At 36.9% G+C, this 7134-nt stretch overlaps 1 long non-coding RNA gene across 2 annotated transcripts; it reads left to right on the top strand.

The window, feature by feature from the left end:
• The first annotated feature begins 3205 nt into the window (after positions 1–3205).
• Positions 3206–6343, top strand: LOC139737699 (uncharacterized). Of its 2 annotated transcripts, none has more exons than XR_011711398.1 (3): positions 3206–3941; positions 4589–4719; positions 5760–6343. It is a non-coding gene; the product is annotated as an uncharacterized lncRNA (long non-coding RNA). The 2 variants fall into 2 exon arrangements; XR_011711399.1 differs by having other exon boundaries at positions 3206–3935; positions 5760–6342.
• The last annotated feature ends 791 nt before the right edge of the window (positions 6344–7134 follow it).

Below are 7134 nucleotides of genomic sequence, written 5' to 3'. Positions count from 1 at the left end.
AATTTTTGCTGGCATTTCCAACAAAAATAATGAAAGCTTCTCTTTGCCATAAAATCAGTTCGCTTGCATGGAATGCGTTGAAAATTACAGAATATAGTCTTCATGTAACTTATGATATTCAGTTGGTAAATTTGTAAATAAGTGCATTGATGTCTTTAAAATATTTTAAAAATACCGTTGAGAGAGGGCGCTAGGGTCTGGAAGACAAACTGTTTCAGTACCTCTCAATTATTTATTTCTGCATGAATCATGTTCTAATGTGGTACGGTTCCATGACATTTGCTCTCGCAACAATAGCTCCGGTCTACTTTTGCCATGATAAGCCCTAAACCTAACACTAACTGTAATGCTAACCCTAATCCTAAACTTTGCATTGTTCTGAACAAAAAATGAAATCATGTCCTTGACCTTACCCTTTAATGTTTCGAGATATGTAGACTGGAGCAAATGTCGTGTCACCCTTGGTACATTGGTATACATGATCATGGTCATTATATCAAGTGTGCTGATGAGGATGAGGAAAAAAAGTCATGTTGAGGTCATGTGTTCCCAATTATTTGTTTATTGCTATGTCAATTTTGTTCACAATTGATGAGAGTGATGAAGTCCACATTTAGTGTCCTGCCAGTCAGAAGTCAAATTTATCTATTTTTTTATTTTTGCATCAGATATATGTCAAAACTTTATGCATATTTTGGTAATACTACATGTATATTGATGAGGAATATATTGTCAAAGGAGATCTAGAAGACAAAACATTATATTGGAAGACAGCAAGTGTTATTGCGTAAGAAAGTCTCGGAAAATTATGCTTCCCTCAGGTCACAAAAGGAAGTAACTTCGAAAGCTAACTTTGAGTGAATGAAGAAAATGATATTAGTTTTTCCGCTCTAATATAATGGCTACCCCTCCCGGTTATATTATAAAAAAAAAAAAAATGAAGAGCAGATATCATCAGTTTGATTTTGCCACCATAATTTCGTTACCCATAGTGACCTCTTAGTAATAGTGCAGTCAAACTTGAAAATTTCAGAGTTTTAGATCGTAGGGCAGCATAATTTTCCCCTGACTTTGGGAGGCAGGATCAGAAACCACAATATAATTTCAACAAAGCTAATGTTCTTTTTGATTTCTTTCTTTACAGGTCTGTGAAACCCCTGGATAAGAAAACAGGATACAGGTGAAACCCCTGTAAACAAAACCGGTGAACAGGTGAAACCCCTGACAAACGAGAAAACAGGTGAACAGGTGAAACCCCTGACAAACGAGAAAACAGGTGAACAGGTGAAACCCCTGACAAACGAGAAAACAGGTGAACAGGTGAAACCCCTGACAAACGAGAAAACAGGTGAACAGGTGAAACCCCTGAAAAAACAAGAAAACCGGAGAACAGGTGAAACCCCTGTGTATATAACAAGAAAACCGGAGAACAGGTGAAACCCCTGTATATAACAAGAAAACTGGAGAACAGGTGAAACCCCTGTATATAACAAGAAAACCGGAGAACAGGTGAAACCCCTGCATATAACAAGAAAACCGGAGAACAGGTGAAACCCCTGTATATAACAAGAAAACCGGAGAACAGGTGAAACCCCTGTATATAACAAGAAAATTGGAAAGTATATAAACGAGAAAACAGGAGAACAGGTGAAACCCCTGAAAAAACAAGAAAACCGGAGAACAGGTGAAACCCCTGTATATAACAAGAAAACCGGAGAACAGGTGAAACCCCTGTATATAACAAGAAAACCGGAGAACAGGTGAAACCCCTGTATATAACAAGAAAATTGGAAAGTATATATAACAAGAAAATTGGAAAGTATATATAACAAGAAAACCCGAGAACAGGTGAAACCCCTGTATATAACAAGAAAACCGGAGAACAGGTGAAACCCCTGTATATAACAAGAAAATTGGAAAGTATATAAACGAGAAAACAGGAGAACAGGTGAAACCCCTGAAAAAACAAGAAAACTGGAGAACAGGTGAAACCCCTGTGTATAACAAGAAAACCGGAGAACAGGTGAAACCCCTGTATATAACAAGAAAATTGGAAAGTATACATACAATCAAGAAAACAAGAAACGAGTGAAACCCCTGTATATAAACTGGAACAGAAGCGCAGAGAGTCATAATAAATAAATGCAAAGAGTGATAGTACACAAAAAGTGCAACCAGTGATTTAACTGAATAAGTAGAAGGGGTGGAATTGCAGAATAAGTGTTAAGAGTAATATTGGAGATTAAATACAAAGAGTGATATTACACTAAAAAGAGGAAAGAGTGATATTAGGGATAAACAGAGATCTGAAAGTACGAGTACTAAAAAACATTGTCATTTGTGAATTTGTCTTGGGATATAAATTGTGATAGAGAAAAAACGGGCTTGATTAGAGTAAATACAATCTTATAAAATTGCTATTACATACTTTAGAAATAGGCAAATTTGTAAAAAAAAAAGGAACCAACCTGGGATATTTAAAGTTGCACAAATAGAAGACTGTGATTACAAAGATAAAACTCTATCTGCTCCAACTGAATTTGAATCTTCAGCAAACCTGAATCTTTGATCCTACTCTATCTTGAAAGAACTTGAAATAATTTCAAAGAGAATCAGAGAGAGAGAGAGAGTCTCAGAATCAGAGGCAGAAAGAGTCGGAATCAAAGACAGAAAGAGTTAGAATCAAAGAGAGAAAGAGTAATAAGAGAGGAAGAGTCAGAATTGAGGAGAAAAAGAGTCGAAATCTAACAAAAGAGTTTTAAGGAGTGTTGAATAAAGAGTGCATTCTGTAAAGGAGGTGAAAACTATAAAGCAATCAGAATTGAAGAGAATCATAATTGAAAGAGAATTCTCTTACAGGAGGCGAGAAGTTTGCTGAAAATTTAAAAATAGAAATATAGTCTTGCATCACTTGAGAAACGGTGTCTTGAGTGGGGAATTTACGGTAAAAGAGAATTGAAGAGCGCCATCTTAAGACAAAAGCATTATATGTGGTAAACGTTATTGCGGTAGACAATTTATAAGTCTTCTTCTGGTGGCAAGATAGGTGTACACAAAGATAAGCAAAGGTGCGAGTGCTATAATCGCATTCCTGAAATTGCCGCAGTAGCCATTACTAGCAGGTAATAGACAAAGAGCGCCACCTGTTGGTAGAAACAATTAAGAATACACACATTGCACAAAATAAGTTTTCTTGGCAGACAAAAAGCGACACCTATTGGTAGTAACTAATTAAACAACACACCTTGTACAAATAATTTTTCTCGGTAGATAAGAAGCGCCACCTGTTGGTAGAAACATTATAAGGACTGGTGTCACAGCCTCATTGCAAGTACATTGTACAGTGTAATACAGTTCACGTATATATTAGCTTTCAAGGCAATACAATTCTACAATTTTGTTGTCAATTGCAATACAGAGTACCAGGGGTAGACCTGATTCATATAAGTATAGTGATTCAAGGAATATATTGATTGAACAGTACATTTATTTGGTAATAGGTACCTACTTTCAAAGCCCTGTAGTTTGACAATGGAAGCAAGTGAATTCAAGAATGTTATTGGTGATATCCTAGATATCCTCCATAGTTGCGACTTGAGAAATGTAGAGGTCAGTGAATGTGATGCATGTTGTAATGTGATCAATGAAAATGAAAGCAGAGTACCATGTGAGGATTGTGGCAAGCAGTTTCATGTGATGTGTACAGGAACTATTTCTGAGGCTAGACTGTGTGATGCAAGGTTGATTTGGATATGTTCAGCATGTGGAAGCAATAATATTGCCCATCGCATCTTTGACAAAATTGGCATTCCCTGTCATTTCAACAGATACGAGCTTCTCAAAGACATTGGTGATGAAGATTCTGGTGCTGATGTTTCACATTCATCATGCAAGAGCAACCAGAGAAGGAAACCAAGCAAGAGACTGAAAAAGAGGTACCGGTATGTGAAAAGAAAGGACAATGGAATTCCAGAAATGACAAATGTGTGTGTGCAGAAAAGAGCAGATTGTGAGAGAGATGAATCAGATTCGACTTTCATGACAAATCTGACCAAGAGCCAATTTCAGCCATTAGAAACTGCAGTTGATGATGGTTGGATAACTGTGAAATCAAGGAAGACAAAAGTGACTACATCCCAAACAATGACTGACAATCCCAAGACCAAGACCTTTAACAAGAGCTCAGTGAGATCAGTAAATGGTGTGCCTCTCCAACCTGGTGTGACCTACATTGGCAAAGCAATGAAAGCCTACTATCTTGAAAAACAGAAAAGAGCCAAGACCAGCAAGGGCAAGAAATCAAAAGCAGAAACGAAGCAAAAAGAACCTGGTAAACTCGTGAAGCAAAATGTGAATGCAAACTTGGACACAGAACGAAATGATAGTCTGCAGGTATATACTGAATCTGTATTGAATGTATATTCAAAGTGTGTTCAGTCACCTCGTGTGATGGCAAAATACACTGAGCAAATCTATGCAAAAACACAGAGAAGTTGGGCTGATGTGGCTAAAAGCACTCCGAATATGAGTAATGAATGTTGCGTACCGAATGGTGATCAGACTACATGTGCCTCTGTCCCTTCCACAGACATTGAAAAAGAAGTTTGGAATGTGAACAGGCTCTATGGAGGTGGAAATGCACGGCAACCAAGAAAGAAAGGTCGTTTCACGAAGATCAACAGACAAAGTGTGCTACCGGAAAAAAATGCTGACTCACAGGTGCGTAATAATGGAAAGGTCAAACCTGACATTCCTGAAGGAGAACATGTAGCAAAGAATGAAAAGTTGTGTAAGAATGAAACATCTGACCATGAGGACAGTAATTCCACAAGTAGAGACAACACAAGCTCGAATGATATCTCCAAAGTGAAACGTGACAGAATGCACAATGTGCATGAACTGAACCCATGTTACAGTGAAAGAAAAGATGTTGAAAGTGAGAGACAAATATCAGTGAAGGAATTGTTCCCTGTGAATTCTTGTACAGATGTAAGTGTTCACTCTCCATGTCACAGACCTGTTTCAGCTACACAGTGTGCTGAAGTTTGTAATGAATCAATATTCTTGCCTGAAAGTGAAAAAACTACTAATCCATCTGACTGCATAGTAATGAATGATGATTCTGCGAAAAGTGCTGACCACCACAATTCATATGATGTAGGCCTACAGGAATCAATAGTACATGTATTAGATGATGAACCAGCTGCAAGTGATTTAGAGACTGAAGAACGTGTCTGTAAGCATGTTTCACTCTCAAGTTCTGAATGTGGTAGAAGGCAATCATATCCTATGACCAAAACAATCGCACAAGGAAATTTTAATCAAGGTGATCAACGATTTGGTTACACTGCTGGCAAACAATGTGCATGTAATTCCCTTGTGGCAGTTCTCTACACCCAAACCAAGAATGGAATCGAAATGAGATCTCGTGATCTTGATCAGATTCTGACACTTGGGAATGAGTTGTATTATTACATAAAGAAGGATTCACCACTGAATGAAGAGCTTGTAATGATAGATGAATTACCCAAGGAACTTCATATTCTGGATGAAAAATTTCAAATAACCTATGCTGAATCAAAATATGGAGTGTTGGATGGAAATCAAAACAATTTGTCAAATTTTGGTGCTTTGTCATTGAGCCAAGCCTTAGAACAAGAACTATGCAGATATGATGCATGTCTTATGAATTTTGCTGAGAGTACATTTGCAATCATTACACATGACAATGGTTATTATGTATTTGATTCTCATTCCAGAAGTCATGATGGGTACTTGGTACAAGATGGATGCAGTGTCTTGCTTAGCATTTCATCATGGCAAGGTATACAGGTACACTGTTTGAATTTGGCAAAATCAATGGCATGTGATTTACGTACTACTCAGTTTGAACTAACCGGTCTGGCATTAGAATCCAATTCTAAGAAAAATGCATTGACAACTAGTGGCTCCAAGAGATCAAACTCAGTAAATACTGCATGTAGGAATACAAATGATCAAAATAGCAACATTTCAAAACATTGTGATCATGTTAAAGGAACTAACAGTGATAGCTGTAAGACTCAAAATGAAACAAAGAAAAACAGAGTAAATGTAAACAGTGATGGCTATGGGAATGAGAATGAAGTTGAATTTGTTTCAGTTGAAAAGACAACAGAAAGAAGAGATCGAAATTTCAAATTTGTGCCGATTACATACGTAGACAAACAGTCTTTGTGCAATAAATTGAATTTCAGTTACAGTGGTACTGCCAATGAATCAATGGAGGATAGAAATGAAAGTTTGTATATTGGGAAACCTGTAAATATCAAGAGAGTTCTGGGTGATGGCAACTGCTTTTACAGAAGTATTGCTCATGTAGTTACTGGCAGCGAAAGAAACCATTTCATGCTCAGGAAATCCAATGTGGCACATTTGCTGGAAAAGGGTGATTTATTTAAGAATATAATAGACACAATGAAATATCAGAGTGTCAGGGATTTTGTACTTCAAGAGAAATTGAGGGATTTAGGAACATGGGCTGGTCACACAGATATTAGTTCAATGGCACATATGCTAGATCGTGATATATATGTGTATGATGATCGAACAGAAAATTGGCAAATATTGTCTGCAAGAAAACCTGGATACTACAACAAAGTAACAACTGAGAGAGGCATATATATTCTGTTCACTGGAGGCAATCATTTTGACGCAGTGGAAAGTGTAACTACTGTTCTGTCTAGTACTTTGGATGAGAAATCACCTGTATTTCATGTGACTTCAGATACAAGTGTAGAAAACAAGAAGGAAAGTCATGATTTATCATCTAAGATTACTAAAACCCTGACATTAAAGAAATGCAGTGTTAGAATGAGGAAAATGACATCAAAACAAATAATGGCAGCAAACCTGCATGAGGCACAAATTCCATTACAAAACACATGTGAACAGACAGTAAATGTCGATATTGATGCATCTGAGGTGAAACAAGTGGGAGAAATAAAAAGTATTAATCTCAAGTACAATCCTGTGAATAAATCTGATAGAGAGAAGCTTTGTTGCAAATTAGGTATTAAGGTTAATGACGAATGTAGCAGTAATGATATGCAAAAAGATATGGTAGAAAAGGGTGATATTACTATCCTGTCACAA

This window comes from Diadema antillarum, unplaced genomic scaffold (genome assembly GCF_040938485.1).
Source record: "Diadema antillarum isolate AM-2024a unplaced genomic scaffold, OU_Dant_1.0 seq00000700_RagTag, whole genome shotgun sequence".
NCBI classification, from domain to species: domain Eukaryota; kingdom Metazoa; phylum Echinodermata; class Echinoidea; order Diadematoida; family Diadematidae; genus Diadema; species Diadema antillarum.
The sequence above is the reverse complement of the archived record's forward strand: the minus strand, read 5'-3'. Positions and strand labels throughout refer to the sequence as shown.